The 15,607-nt window shown below is 39.8% G+C and overlaps 1 pseudogene; it reads right to left on the reverse strand.

Annotated features, from left to right (window-relative positions):
• Nucleotides 1–6,861: 6,861 nt before the first annotated feature.
• On the reverse strand, nucleotides 6,862–8,155 carry LOC129687561 (putative olfactory receptor 10D4; annotated as a pseudogene).
• Between the last annotated feature and the right edge of the window lie 7,452 nt (nucleotides 8,156–15,607).

Here is a 15,607-nt window from a genome sequence, read left to right on the forward strand (position 1 = left end):
TCCTTATTTGGAGTATCAGTCTCTGCAGGCCCCTCTGGGCCCAGGTTCTTTGGCTTTGTTGGTCTCCTTGTGAGGTTCCTGTCCCCTCCAGGTCTTTCTGTCTCCCTCTTCTTCCATAAGGTTTCCGGTACTCTGCTCAAAGCTTGGTTGTGAGTCTCAGTATCTCCTTCAATACCCTGATGGGAAGGGTCTTTCAGAGGCCCCCTGTGGAAGGCTCCTGTCTTCTTCCTTGTCTTGTACTTCCACTATCTATCCTGTTTGCCCTTCTGAATGAGGTTTCAGCCTCTTCCCTAGCGTCCTTCTTGTTGTTTAGCTTCTTTAGGGCCATAGATTTTAGATTTTAGTATGTTTATCCTGTATTATATGATTTTATATGACTAATATCCACTTATAAGGGAGTATATACCATAAGTGTCTTTCTGCTTCTGGGTTACCTCACTCAGGATGATCTTTTCTAGTTCCCACCATTTACCTGCAAATTTCATGATTTTCTTGTTTTTAATTTCTGAGTAGTATTCCATTATGTAAATGTACCACAATTTCTGTATCCATTCTTCAAGTGAGAGACATCTAGGTTGTTTCCAGATTCTGGCTATTATGAGTAATGCTGCTATGAACATATTTGAGCAAATGTCTTTGTTTTATGGTTTAGCATATTTTGGATATATGCTCAGGAGTGGTAGAGCTGGGTCTTGAGATAGTACTATTTCCAGTTTTCTGAAAAAGCACCAGATTGATTTCCAAAGAGGTTGTACAAGGTTACATTTCCACCAGCAATGGAGGAGGGTTCCCCTTTCTCCACAACCTCTCCAGCATGCATCCTCCCTTGAGTTTTTTATCTTAGCCATTCTGATGTTGTGAGGTAAAATCTCAGGGTTGTGTAGATTTGCATTTGTTGTATGACTAATGACTTTGAGCTTTTCTTTGAGTGTTTCTCTGCCATTGGATATTCCTCTGTTGAGAATTCTCTGTTTAGATCTGTACCTCATTTTTTTATTTCTCTTTTTTTTTCCTTGCTAGGAAAATGTATTTTATTATTTTTAATATAATTTTTTATTTATTACAATTTATTTACTTTGTATCCAAGCTGTAGCCCACCCTCATTCCCTCCCAATTCTGCCCTCCTTCCCTCCCTCATCTCCTCCCATGGCCCTTCCCCAGTCCACAGATATTCTTATTCATTTTATTAGTATTTATTTTTTTAAATAGGGGTTATGTTTAATGCTATTTATATTTAGCAAAATAATAGTAGGGTTTTTTCTAGGGGCTAAGACCTGCCTAGCCATAGGTTCCTGTCCTGAAAAATGGTTCAAGGTATGGATTTCATCTTGTGGGGTATTATTTAAATCTACTCAGTGACTGTTTACTCTCACAATGTTTATTCCACTATTGCACTACTGGGCATGTGTTTTCAGGGCAGTTATTTTTGTAGTTCACAGTGTTCATAGCCATGTAAAATTATTATTACTCCCATACATAGCACCTTCCAGCACTATGAAAGCTAGTCAGTAAGGATGAAGATTCCAGGTCAGTACCAGCTTGATTTCCCCATGTTCTGTGATTCAAGTGTGTGTTGTCTGCAGCAAAAGAGTCTTACTGACCACTTTGAAGGCAATTTTTAGCATTGACAATAGCCTGTATTGTTTAGGTTCTATGGAAACTCACTAGTCAACAATCCTAAAAGTCATAACCCATTCCGGACACTGGGTTTTTAATTTGTTAGTCTGTGGGGTCTAGTATGGTTTTCATTGTTCTGTTATTTGGTAACTCTATTTTATTTTTTATGTATTTTATTTATTTATGTATGTGTGTGTGGATGTTGCATATGAGTGAAATCTCATATTATTTCTCTTAAAAACATCTCTTTTTTAATTTAATTTTATTTTTTTCTTATCAGTTACATTTTATTAACTCTGTATCCCAGCTGTGTCCCGCTCCCTCTTTCCCTCCCAATCCCACCCTCCCTCCCTCATCTCTAGAAATAATTACAAGTATTTTAAAAAGCATTTCTAGCGTAATTTATAATACTGTAAAACTAATCCATTTTAAACATAGAAATGAGGATTGAGAGATACGGTTCCATAATCAGTAGACTATGGGTTTGATTGGGAGACCCTACCTCAGTGAATAGGTTTAAGACCCATCAAGAAAGATTCTCAACATCAACGTGGGGTTCTGCATAAAAAGACAAACGTGTGTACATCATACACACAGACACATGGAAAGAAAAATGTAGAATTCACAGCACTGAACTTATAAATCTACACAATATTGCTGGAAAAATTATTTTCTTCACACTGACAAAACTCACTCCTTTTTACAGTCCTTCATACCGCCAGCTTCAGGGAATTATCAGCTCATTCCCCACCTCTACATACTTGCATTTTCAGGGAATTATTTTCTGTGGCATTATAAAACATGCACTGCTCTGAGCTGACTGTTTGTTTGTTTATTTGTTTGTTTGTTTGTTTTAAGACAGGGTTTCTCTGGGTAGCCGTGGATATCCTGGACTCGCTTGGTAGACCAGGCTGGCTTCAAACTCACATTGATCTGCCTGCCTCTGCCTCCTTGAGGGCTAGGATTAAAAGCATGCCCCACCACCTTTGAGCCTGATGTCTTCTTTTTCTTCTACTCCTATTATTCTTAGGTTTTGTCTTTTCATGGTGTCCTTGATTTCTTGGATGTTTTGTGTTTGGAACTTTTCTGATTTTATTTTTTCTTTGAGAGACGTGTCAATTTCCGCAAGTGTATCTTCGGCTCCTGAGATTCTTTCTTCCATCTCTTGTATTCTGTTGGTGATGCTTACCTTTGTAGTGCCTGATCTTTTCTCTATGTTCTCCAGCTCCTGGTTTTTCTCTATTTGTGTTTTCTTTATTGATTCTAATTCTGTTTTCATGTCTTGCACCATTTCTTTCATCTGTTTGAATGTGGACTCCTGCTTTTCAATGATAGCTTCTATTTTTTTGTCCATTTCCTTTCTATGTATCACTACTTGTGCCTCTACTTCTTTGGGTATAATTGCCTGTATTTCAATGAGAGCTTTGTTTATTTCTTCTTTATTTGCCTTCATTTGTGTGAACATTTCTTTGAGAGCTTTGTGCATTTCTTCTCTGTTTGCCTCAATTTTCGTGGTCATTTCTCTGAGAGCACGATTTGTTTCCTCTTGGTTAGCCTCGATTTCTTTGGTTATTTCTCTGAGGGCTTTGTTCATTTCATCTCTATGGGCCTCTAATAGCTGGAGAAACATAGTTTTGAGGTTGTTTTCTTGTATATCTAGTGAATTGAAGTGTCCATTGTTTTGTGGGGTTGCTGGTGAGGTCATTATGTCCTGATTTTTGTTGGGAATGTTCTTACGTCTGCCTCTAGCCATCTGGTTATTTATAATCCTCGCTGGTTGTTCCTCAAGATTGTGTTTGGGCTATGATCCTCTCTTTCTGTTTTCTGGACTGTTTTTTCAGGAAGATGAGAGAGGGTTACTGCTTTTGGAGTGTGCACTGTGTTTTCCGTTTTGCCTAAGTAAAGAATGTGACGCTGGCGCTATTCGCGTGCGCTTTTAGTGGGCGCAGTGTGCATGCGCGGATTCTCTGATTATTGCAGTGGCCTGCAAGCCACTACTATGCAGTTCTGACTGAGATCCAGGGATTGTTTGCCTGGAATACCCTGGTGGACCCGCAAGGCAGAGGCTTCAATGTTGGGGTCGCTATCCCAAGAATCCCTATGATGCCCACACTAGGGGTGTGGGTGGCAGGGATCTCGTCTGGTTGCTTCTGTGGAGAGGCCCTGGGTCTGGGGCAATCTCTCCCTAGAAGGCTCACTCTCTTGCAGGACCAGTTGGAATGCAAAGGAGTTCCCCTTGCTCACTACTCTCTGTTTTGGTCCTGCTGCGGAAGTGCACAGGTAGGTTAACAGTCAGCTCTGTGACACTGTGGCCGCAGGACTCAGTATCCACCTTTCCTGTGTGCTGCCTCTTTGCCCTTTCCCTCTGCCAGGAGGGGTTATGTTGACTGGTCTCTGGGTGGCGCTGGAAAGAGTTAGGATGAGTGTACTCAATCCCAGATCCCGGGCCCAGATCTCTCTGCCAGAAGCAGCCTGGCGGTAGAATCTATGTTTGCTGATCCCAAGAGAGTACTGGGTAGGGTTGAGTGTCCTCAGATCCAGAGCTTGGGTTTCTCTGCTAGGGGCCACTGGGTGAGCTGGAGAGAGGGTGCTGTGTCCTTGGCAGGCTGCCTCTCTGTCCTTCCCCTCTGATCTTCTCCTCTGCTAGGGCAAGCTTATGGAGGTGCTCTCAGGGGAGTGCCAGCAGGGGTTGGGGCTTCTCAGTCGGATCCTGAGCCCTGAGCCAGGCGTTTCTCTGCCAGGGGTCGGGGGGGGGGGGGGGCCGGGGATAGAACTTGCTGCTAGACCTTATTGCGCTGGACCCAGGATAATCTCAGGAAGTGTAGAATGACCACAGTCCCAGATCCCGAGCTGTAGTTTGTTTGCTAGGAGCGGCCAGCAGCACTGGAGTTCCGGCACTGTGAAGCCCCTGTGCGCCTCTTTATCCTTCCACTCCACTGTGGCAGGGTTATGGCGGCGTTTGGGGGAGTGCCCGAAAGGATTGGGTTTTCTCAGCCCTGATCACGGGTTGGGGTACAGACAATGTGGTCTATGGCAGATTCTGCTGGATGCCTCCTGCCTCCTCCGAAGAGGGAGTAGGGATTTTGAGCTGGGCGCGCAGCTGAAATCCGTGCACGGCAGGAGCTCAGTTGTGATGGTGGCAGGTACCCGCCGTGGTTGGAGAGACCTTCCAGGGAAAGACTGGGTGATCTGTGACCAGTCTGATAACTTTCCTTCCCCGTGGGGTTTTTTTGCGACTGGGACTCCCAGCCTCAGGCACCCATGTGCCCACCAATCAGCCTGGGAAACTGATCGGGAGAAGCAGGCTTGCAGCACCAGCCCGGAGACCCAAAGCCCGCGTTAGCTGGGTTCTCTTCCGGGTTCTGGCTGGGCAGCCGAGAGTGGACCCCATGGATTCCCACGCCGTGGGAGCCTCCCCTCACCTGGGAAACATGATCGATCGCTGTTCTTTTAGGGCCCAGAGTTCAGTCTCCTGGTCGCTGCACGGAGTGTGTTGTCCCGCTTCTCAGACACGGTGTTCTCCTGGTGCCGCCATCTTGGCTTCCCCTCCTAATTATCTTAATTTCTTCCTACTGGGTTACTATAAAAAGCAACTGTGAGTTAGGAAAAATCAACCCAACACTAATATAATTCATAATCATCTCTTTTTCAGTTGCTCTTATTATAAATTATATTTTGTAATTGTCCTTTAAGTAATTCTAAGAAACTAACTGAGATCTAGTAATTACTACCACTAACACATACTTGTGATTGCACACACATACATACAGAGAGAGAGAGAGCAATGAGCTTATCTGTTTTGTCATATTAATTTTCCGGAATTGGAATTCTTGGCAAAACCCTGAGCCATTAAGTAATGTGACACAACAGATGGAAATGGTATCATTTGTTACAATTTCATTTCTCAGTCTCAAATCCTTCATGCATTAAGCAAGTTTCCTCTGTAAATGTTTTATTTGTCAGACAGCCAGAATGAAATTGAGTCATGGCACATTGCTTACCAAGACCAATGTGTAATTCATGTTAAGAATTTATGATCGTGTTATTTGTGCATATATAGATTGAAAACAATAATGAATGACAAAGATGGACATGCCACTATACTCACAAGCACGCACACACACATTAGTGAGTACCCATAATTTACTCTAAGTAAACATAAAATGTAAAACCCACCCCAAGAAGGCTTCTTTGAGAGTATAAAGTTAAGGCAAGATGAAATGAATTATTACATTTGAATATTCCCCTTCTGACTCACTTTCCTTCAACATCTTAGTACACTTTCCATGAGGCAGCAAGCACTGGGCCTGCACAGGCCTGTGCCAGGTCCTCTGCACATATGTTTTAGCTTTCAGTTTAGTGTTTTAATGGGACTCCTGAGTGTGTGAATGAGTGTTGGTCTCTGATTCCTGGGCTTTCTCTCAGGCCTTTTCTTTCTGTTGGTTTGCCTTGTCTAATTTCAGTGTGATGATTTTTTTTGTTCTATATATATGTATATCTAAATGTCCTATAGATAGATAGATAGATAGATAGATAGATAGATAGATAGATAGATAGATAGATAGATAGATATAGATATATAGATATATATATATATATGTATATCTATATATATATATATATATATATATGTTTGTTGTTGTCTCTTAGGAGCCTCTTCTTTTCTAATGAGAAACAGAAAAGGAGGGGACCCAAATGGAAGGGGAGATGGGAGGAACTGGGAGGAGTAGAAGGAGGAAATTTGTAGTCAGGATATATGTTTAAGAAAAGAATCTATTTTCAATAAAAGGTGGAGGGGGAATATCCCTGGTATCATGAATCTAGAACAAAAATGTCTGGAACAATAATGATGTACACTCTGTCCAGGACTCACTTGCTTTTTCTTGTCAACATTTTCTCAAAAAATAATTTATAAGCCATAAAATTTACCTATTTAAAAAAAATCATATTCAGAATATTTATAGTTTCCTACAAACACTGCTCAGACCCAGAATATTTGCAACATCATCAGGATTTCTGAGACTATGAACAGTCAGTTCTGACTCCTGGGCTCTTCCCCAGAAAGCACCAGCCCTTCTAAGGTCAGCACAGATATATCTCTTTTAGACATTTGTGTAGGTAATGTAGTATATAACCAGTTGAACATAGCCTTTGATATTAGCATAACATTGTCAAGATTCATCTTAACATTAAAATAAGGTATCTTTAACTGCTAACTATTACATTTTAAGACAATACTGAGTTTCATGTATCCTGATGTGATGGTAAAACAACAATCTGTGCAAAGGAGATGTGTGCACAAGGCAGAGACAGTACCACAGGAATGTTACAGAAAAAACTGTCCACCTCACTGGGGTCACAGCAAGGTACCTTAAAAATAAGAAATGTGAGGATGCTCCCATGTACAAAGTCCCCCAGCCAAGTGCCTGCTGTACGGCAGGTGCACACCTCAGTTAAATGATGATTGTGTACCTCATAGGGTGACAAATAAGGACACTCCAGTCACAGACAACCACTGTATACAGTAAACACTCAGTGCCCAATCCCCTCTCCCCTCTTCTTCTCAATATCACATCCTCCAGCCTAACCACCAGAACTTCATGTAGGCTCTCCTGGTGTCCCCCTATCCCCCTCTTCCCTCTTCATCACCCTATAGCAGCCTCCAACTCAGATGGAGACTCCGTCCTGGATCAGAGGCCACACAGCCCACCAGAACTCCAGCGCCCAACTTAGGCAGAGATCCCCTGCTCGAAAAGAGACCACCCTGGCCATAAGAAGGCCAGCCTTTAACTCAGGTGGAGACCCCTGTTCGACCCCAAGCCACCCAGGCCAGAAGAGGAGAAACCAAGGAACAAAACACCCATCCAACCTAGACAACCCCACAAATCAGCACCTAGACCTATATTCACCCAAACCCAGAAGCCTAAATACCAACATAAGAACTAAATCAACAACAGAGAGCAATATGTCATCAATAGAGCCCAGTTATCCTACTACAGAAGGCCCTGAATATTCCAACACAGCTGAAGCCTAAGAAAAAGACCTTAAAACAAACTTGATGAAGATAATAAAGGTATTTTTAAAGGAAGTGAATGAATCCCTTAAAGATATCCAGAAAAAAATGGGGGGACAAAAAAAAAAAACCAGAGGAAATAAATAAATCCCTTAAAGAAAGCCAAGAAAAAATAAACATTGAAGAAAAAGAGCATCCGTGATAAAAAAAAAAAAAAAAAAAAAAAAAGACGTGGGAGGCACAGCCCCGGTATGAGATGGTGTGTCTCTGCCCTTTTAGGTAGTCCATCATCTTGGGGGCGTTCACAGAAGGGAAGAATATGTCAAACACTGCCAGGTTCCCCAGGAAGAAATACATGGGGGTGTGGAGGTTGGGGGAAGCCAGGATGGTGAGGAAGATGAGCAGGTTCCCCAGCAAGGCGAAGACATAAAAGACCAGGAACAGGATGAACAGCATGCTCTCTAGTCCTTCGCTGTGAGAGATTCCCAGCAGGATGAACTCTGCCACTGAGGAGTAGTTCCTCATGCTCGTGGCATGGGCAGCCCTGGAGAAGGAGGGCAATGTGGTCATTAGTAACTGAGAACAAAATAAGGCCAATGACGGAAAGGAGACCAGTGATGAATCTACTTCAAATACTGCTTCACATTCAGCCTCCGTTTCCTCAAACAGTAAGCTAGAAAACAGAGTAGTTTGTAGTTGGTAAATATGTTATAGTAACCACCTGTTATCACAAATCCAGTTTTCCTAAATCTGGCTAACCAGTAATTATGCTGGCTATTTGATATCCATGATTATTTTTGGTCAGGTGACAACTAAATTTAATATTGGCACAGCCATATTCATTGGAAGTGGCAAGAGTCATGAAGCCAGCACAGCTGCTTGACACAGTTCCAGCAAGGCTGAGAGGATTGCTACAACCACTTTCCTTCAATCTGTAAATGGCACGGCCATATGCACTGGAAATGGTGAGAGTCATACCTGCTTGACACAGTTCCAGCAAAGCTAAGCAGATTGATACAATCGCTGTCCTTCTATCTCTGACTTTTGTGTTTTGGTCTCTGCATGTTGCATTATTGGGGATTTTCTGCACTGTGATCCAATTTATGTCTTTTCCTGAGAAAAAATGTCTGTTTTTTGTTGTTGTTGTTGTTGTTGTTTGTTTGTTGTTTTTTAGGAAAATCCTAAAATTACCTTTACCTGGCCACCATTTGGAAGTCTTCCTTATGCCCTGGAGATGATTAAGCACAGTAAGCACACAGCTAGATGAGTCTATTACTTGAGGGATCTTCTGGAAGTATCTGCCCCTGAGCGAACTCAAGCAGTATTTTGGTGCAGGGTACACAGAGACAATTGACAGACCCTGACTGGCCAGGAGAATAGGTCACAGATTTAAGGCCTTTTTTTATTATAGGCTTAGAGGTCTCTAAATGTGTGGTTTAAAGATAAGAGGGGTGGCACAGGGTACCCTCCTGAAGGAATAAAACTCAGTAAGTAAGATAGATTGACAAAAATAAACTTTTCCTACTCTATAGCATAGATGATGATACATATAGTAAGAGAAGTTAGGTATTAGTATCTGCTATTCATAAAAAGACTACTTCAAATATTTTCTGTTTGTCTGGAATGCTCTCATATTACAAACATTGTCAACCTAAAAGTAAGCTGTCATATATTAAACGTGTTTGCTTTGGAGGACACATACGTTATATTTTTTACGTGGGAGTTATAGGGACAATAATATTATAGGGAGTTATAGGGATAATATAATAATAATAATAATAATAATAATAATAATATCTGTACTGTTTGTATTTTCTAATTGTAACTGAACTTGTGACCCTGTACTTGTAATGAAAAATCTAACACATTCTCTGTACCATGTGGATAATCATAAGTCTCTGTTCTGTGAAACTTGTATAAATAAAGAAGCACTTGATTACTAGTTAAGCAGAGCCACAGAAACAGCCTGATTGCTAGAAGTCAGAGCCACAGAACAGAAGTGGCCTGATTGCCAAACACACAGCTGCGAGCGAGATTCCCCTGTCCATTGCACCTGGCTCACTCCCACGCCTCGCCAACTCCTCATCTCCTCTGAGGCCTGCCCTGTCAGCAAAAACTCCTCTCCCAGGCCAGAGCAGCTCCCTACCCGGGGAAGGCCTCCAGCAAATTATCAAACAACCCACATTTGTTCGTGATTAAGCAGCTACTCAGAAACAGGAAGTTGAACCTAATTAGAAATTATCTGTATAATTTTAAAATATAATACATTTATATAAATATATGTATAATTGCTTTTCACACTATTTCCTTCATTCATCACCATTTACATTTAATAGAAAGGCGTGCAAATTGTCAATTTTTACTTATCATCCTCCCACTCAGATACCAAAAGAGAATGGAGTCTACGAGGAGTGTTGTTCACAAGGATAGAAGTAAGTTTGACACCACCAGACATTCTATGTGAGGTTTTGTTTAGAAGCTGTACAACTCATTCACAGCAAATTGCAGTAGCATTAATGTTACTTAAATGTAGTAACCAACATAAGTATTAAATAATACTAATGTATAAACTGAATTATGATTTCTGATCTCCAACTTCTCGAGTTTTGCACCACATCTGATCTTGATCCTTCGTGTGGTGCTACAATACATAACTGACTTTCCTTATCTCTAATCATATTTTTCTACAGGGAAAAAAAGTGATAAATTTATTTATGCTGTATTATAAACGGTTACTCTGATCATTTCCTGCTTTATTACACTTTGACCTGGATAAACAGCCTTTACACTGAATAAAAATCTCGGTAAGTACAATTACTGGCAAGATGGAAGAGGGAAGGAAGCATGAACTCTGAATTCCATCCCTGTCCTTAGTGGAAGGGCTGTCGTAATACAAAGAGATCCTGTCAGTGTTGTTTGCAGTCTAAAAACAAACCTCCTGCATCTAAGTCAGAAGTAGGGGTAATAAATGCAGCGGTAATAAATGTTGTAGATGGGGTCACTACAAAATTAGAAAAGAAATTTAAAGATCTGTGAGACTGTTAGAGAACAGAGTAACTCACACAGGTTAAAAAAGTGATATTTGGACTCTAAACGGTGTTTTATTTTAATACACCACAAGTTTATTGTTTTGTATTGTTTTGTTTCTTTGTAAACTACCAGTTCCTAAACTGTTCCTTTAATTTGTACTTTTCTATTTCTAAATAAATGTGCAATGCTAAATGGCAAAGTTGTTTACTGCATTCTGCTTTGGGCCAAGTCAAACACACAAATCACCTAACTACATACACTTTCAAGATCCTCTGCTTAGCCCCTCAGTGCACAGCTCTTTTCAAGAAAGCATCTAAGGCCATGCCTTTAATCTCAATGCTTACAGGGCAGAAGCAAGAGGATCTTTGTGAGTTTAAGCCATTCTTTGGCAAAGATGGAGAACTAGATGCTCCATTCAATTCAATTCTAAACCTGTTCTTAGAAACTGTTTATGAACCTTTTAATTTACCCCTCATACTCATTCATAGTTTTGAAAATTACTAACCATTTAAATCATGCTGGAAGTATAACAGGGATGAGTGTGTGTGATCTGGGTCTTAGATTCAAGGGGAGAAGGTGTAATCCTTGTCTCTAAGCCTCTGTGCAATAGGTGTTTCTCTTAGAAACACATCCTGGAGCTGGAGAGATGGATCAGAGGTTAAGAGCACCAACTGCTCTTCCAGAGGACTCAGGTTCAATTCCCAGCATCCACATGGCAGCTCACAACTATCTGTAACTCCAAGACCTATCACCCTCACATAGACAGACTTGCAGGCGAAACACTAACGCACATAAAATGGAAATCAACTTTTTAACAAAAGAAACAAAAGAAGAAAGACAGAGAGAAGGAAAAAAACAAAGAAAGACAGAACAGACATTCTCACCCTGGAAACTTGAGGGAAACCATCTCTTTTCTAAATTCTGTTTTTCCAGCAGCTGGTTCATGTCTGAGGTTATGATTGCTTCTGTTAAGCATTGTTCTGTTTACGTGACTCTCTCCCCATGAGTCTCCTTTAGTCCATGGGGCAAGCTTTGCATTGAGATCATGTAACCTGCACAAAGCTAAGAGAGGAGGAGCCTAGCACTGAAGGGAAATCTTACAGAAGGCAGCTTCCAAGATCTAACAGTAAATTCTCACTGACTACACAACGGAGGGGAGGCCCATTGGCAATAAAATTGTGTGTGTGTATTATGATGAGTGGGTGAGATTCTTTGTTTAGAAATCTAGTTTTTCAGCTATAAAAATGAGAAATTATCTTCTCCAACTCATTTTTTACCACAGGAGAGTTTTCAATAAACATATACACACATGTGCGTTTCTATTTTCTCATTATTTTGTTCCCTAAAGCCCATGTGTAGATTTGTTCTTCAGCCAATGACACTTTGCAGAGATAGACATTTAAAAGGCAGGGTCTAGTTTGAAGGAGAAGGCCACTGGGTATGCCCAGGAAGAGTATATTAACACACTCTTTTGCCTTCTTGACCTTTGGGGTAAAAACTCACAATTTCTATTTGTGGCCACAGGGCTCAACCACGCCACAATCACAAAGCAATAAGATTACAGGACCATGGACCATGGACTAAAAGACCATGGACTGAAATTATAAGCAAAAGTAAATCGTCCCTCATGTAAGGTTTATCATCTTAGCTATTTTATCTCAGCAATGGAGAGCTAATTCAACGTATCAGTGTATAAAACATCTTCAAGACATATTAATTAACAGAAACTATAGTATACAACTTAATTAAATTTAAAAAACTCACACTTTAACTACATAAAATAGCAACACCTTGGGAAGTAATCTGAAATCAAGATAAAGAAATCATAAAACTGGATGGACAGAGACAAGTGAGATCGAAATGGAAAGCAGAGATGAGGAACCCAGAGACAGTTGGCAGTGGGTAACATTCTAGCACCAGTGATAATTACAGGACTGTTTGGTTCATAATAAATGTGAGCTAGGTACGTGTGCTTGTAAGAGCTTATCCATACGCTTTTTATATGATTATATAAAGAAAATGACAAAAAATAGACACACTATTGATTTTACATCCTGGCCCACATACAAACAGTGTTTATATTTAACTGCCAACCCAAGTAATAATAAATTGGACCAACAGCATTCAAATGGTGCTTTCAGATCGGCAAAAAATTGTGGACAACTGAAATTTCTGGAGAAGGAAGATTTAGGAGCCGAACATCTTTGTTTTAATGCATTTTTTTGAACTCTGGTGTTCAGGGTACTCACAAAGAAAACAAACAAATAGTATGACTATCTAAGTAAATGATGTAGATGTAATATTTAAAATCAGTGAGTTTGTATGAACTCACAATATCAGGATACAATACTGATATAAAACTATAAAACATCTATTGTCTTTCTATATGATAAAATTACCACTTAAAATATCAAGCCAGGCAATAAAGATAAATCTGAGAAAATTAGCTCAATCTGAGCACTGAAATTACACACATTGTTGAGGGATATAAAAGACATACGTGGTACCCATGAGTCAGACATAATACTTGTAAAATGTCAGTTCTTCCATAATTGTATGTTCAGTGCAATGCTAACTAAAACCTAAACAGATCTGTTTGTAGAAAAAAAAAAAAAGTTGACTCAAAAGTACGCTAGAAATGCAAAGAATGCTGAACAGCAAAAATTGTTGTTTAAAGAAATGAACATTCAAAGAGTTAACATTGGCAAAGCAGGTCCAGTGATGAAAATGGTTGCTAACCACATGCAGATGGAGTCCCTCCCTTCTCTAGTCATTTGCAGGACCTCGGAAGAGAACACCATCACATGGGAATGGTTGGACATGCAGCACATTATCATATGAAGCCTACAAGCGAATAATGTTTAATTTTAATTTATTATTATTATTGTGTATGTATAATGTGTGTGAGAATGTACACAAATCACGGTGCATTTGTGGAGTCAGAGAACAATTTTGGAGGTTAGTTCTCTCCACCTTTATGTAAGTCCTGTGCATCCAATTCAGGACTCCAAAAATTGTGCAGTAAGCACATTAACCTACTGAGCCATCTGGCCTGCTGGAGTGCAGAACTCTTGATAACACTGGAAGTTCTGGTTTCTCTATCACATAGATTCTCCCCATATTGTGAAGGGGAGCCTCAAAATTAGCTAGTTCTTTTCTTGTTACTAAAAAGATCCTCGAATTCTCCCAAGAGAACCGAATCCCAAAACTGGGCATTTCATAAAGTGGCAGTGAAATATGCTGAGTAGAACTAATTTGCCAGTAAGTAATAAAACAAACTTTCTAAAGTGTGGGATAGTTTCACATAGATCAAGTACGTCCTAATTTAACTGGACACCTATGTTTAAAAAAAAATGACAGGTTAACTGTCAGAAACGTTAATTCAAGAGTCTCCCAGTATTCAAATCACCCATCTAGATTACTTTTAGCGTTAATCACTTAGCACAGTGTGGGCTTTCTATTTCCTTTCTCCAGTAGCTAAGACATGCATTAATTCCAAAAGAAAACATCGTATCTTTCTTTAGTTTCATTAGCTCATATGAAAACAGATAAGTAAAAGCACCTTTGCAGAAAATGCAAACACATTTTAAACATAAAAAAGGAATAAACGTGGAAGTCTCAAAGAAATTTCTGAGCCAGAAAATGTGAGGTAACATCCATTCCTGAACAGAAGCTCGCAAGTCTGCCAAGCCCTGGAGAGGAGGAGTTTAATTAGTGTGTTCCAGAAGGGATCACATTCTAATAACCCTGGAGCACAGGAAAGTTAAACATTAATCAAAGAGACTGGGAGACTCTACAGAGAATCGACCCCTAGGGTATAAAAACCCATATTTTCCACTTTTGAAATCAGAGAAGGAATCTAGTATGGGTGTTGATCAATCCCTGCATAAGTCTTAAAGTTAAACATGTATGGTTATTCATTACATTTTGGCAAAATTAAAAGGTTAAAAGGAATGATGCCCCATCAATGCAGAACCAGGTGGCACATATGCATTTGGCTATAATTCTCAGTGTTTATAATAATGTTGAAATATTCTTGCCTATGAAGAATCTAGGCGCAAACTCTTATCTCCTGAGATACAAAGTCCAATCCTAAGCTCTATTTCAAAACCATCTTGTATCTATATTTTTCCTTCTGTGTTTTTAACCATTCAGGGGAAGAATTGCTACTGCTCATCAAGGACAGAACGGTTCCTTAAACTTTGATGTCTGCCTTGCAATGCAAAGCAGAGAGCTCCACCATTCGTAAGTAGCCAAAATTATCTGAGATCAGTATTTCTTTCCTGGATGGTCACATTGGAAAGTCTATATTATATTGAAGGTGGAACTCTTGGATTCTTCGGTCTTCTTTAAAGTCTGTTTACATTGCCTTAGTCGTGACTTAGCTAACACTGTGGGGTTTAACTAAAGTGTATCATTTAATGAATTGATAAGTTAAGTGCTTTCTATGTACACCAAAGAATTGCATCTCTGAGCATGCGACCCAGCTCCAGCCTACAGGGAAAGGCTGCTTCTGACAGAGAGGCAAAGATGAAAAGTGCAGAGGTGTCCTAAAAATTGGGCAAGTGGTGCTTCTTTTTAATTGGCTGAGTCTAAATTTCTGGCCAGATTTACATTGAGCTTCCATTACTTTTCACGACATTTTAAACTTAAGTATATTATTTATGAGACATCCATTCTGCTCTTAAAAAAATGCATTAATTCTTGTCTCTGAAATTATATATATATATATGTATATATATATATACATATATATATATCCTACAACTAATAAAATTATTTCAGGCTGTATATAAAGTTTGTATATTTACATTTCATAGCAACATGTGTGGTTACATTGAATTCAGACCTGATACTCAAAGATGGGACAATATTTAATTCTCTTTACAATTTAAACATAATTCTTCATGAGCATTTGAAAATGGAGAGATCATTTGATCATGTTTA

Source organism: Psammomys obesus, unplaced genomic scaffold (genome assembly GCF_907164565.1).
Source record: "Psammomys obesus unplaced genomic scaffold, mPsaObe1.curated_primary_1811, whole genome shotgun sequence".
NCBI classification, from domain to species: Eukaryota; Metazoa; Chordata; class Mammalia; order Rodentia; family Muridae; genus Psammomys; species Psammomys obesus.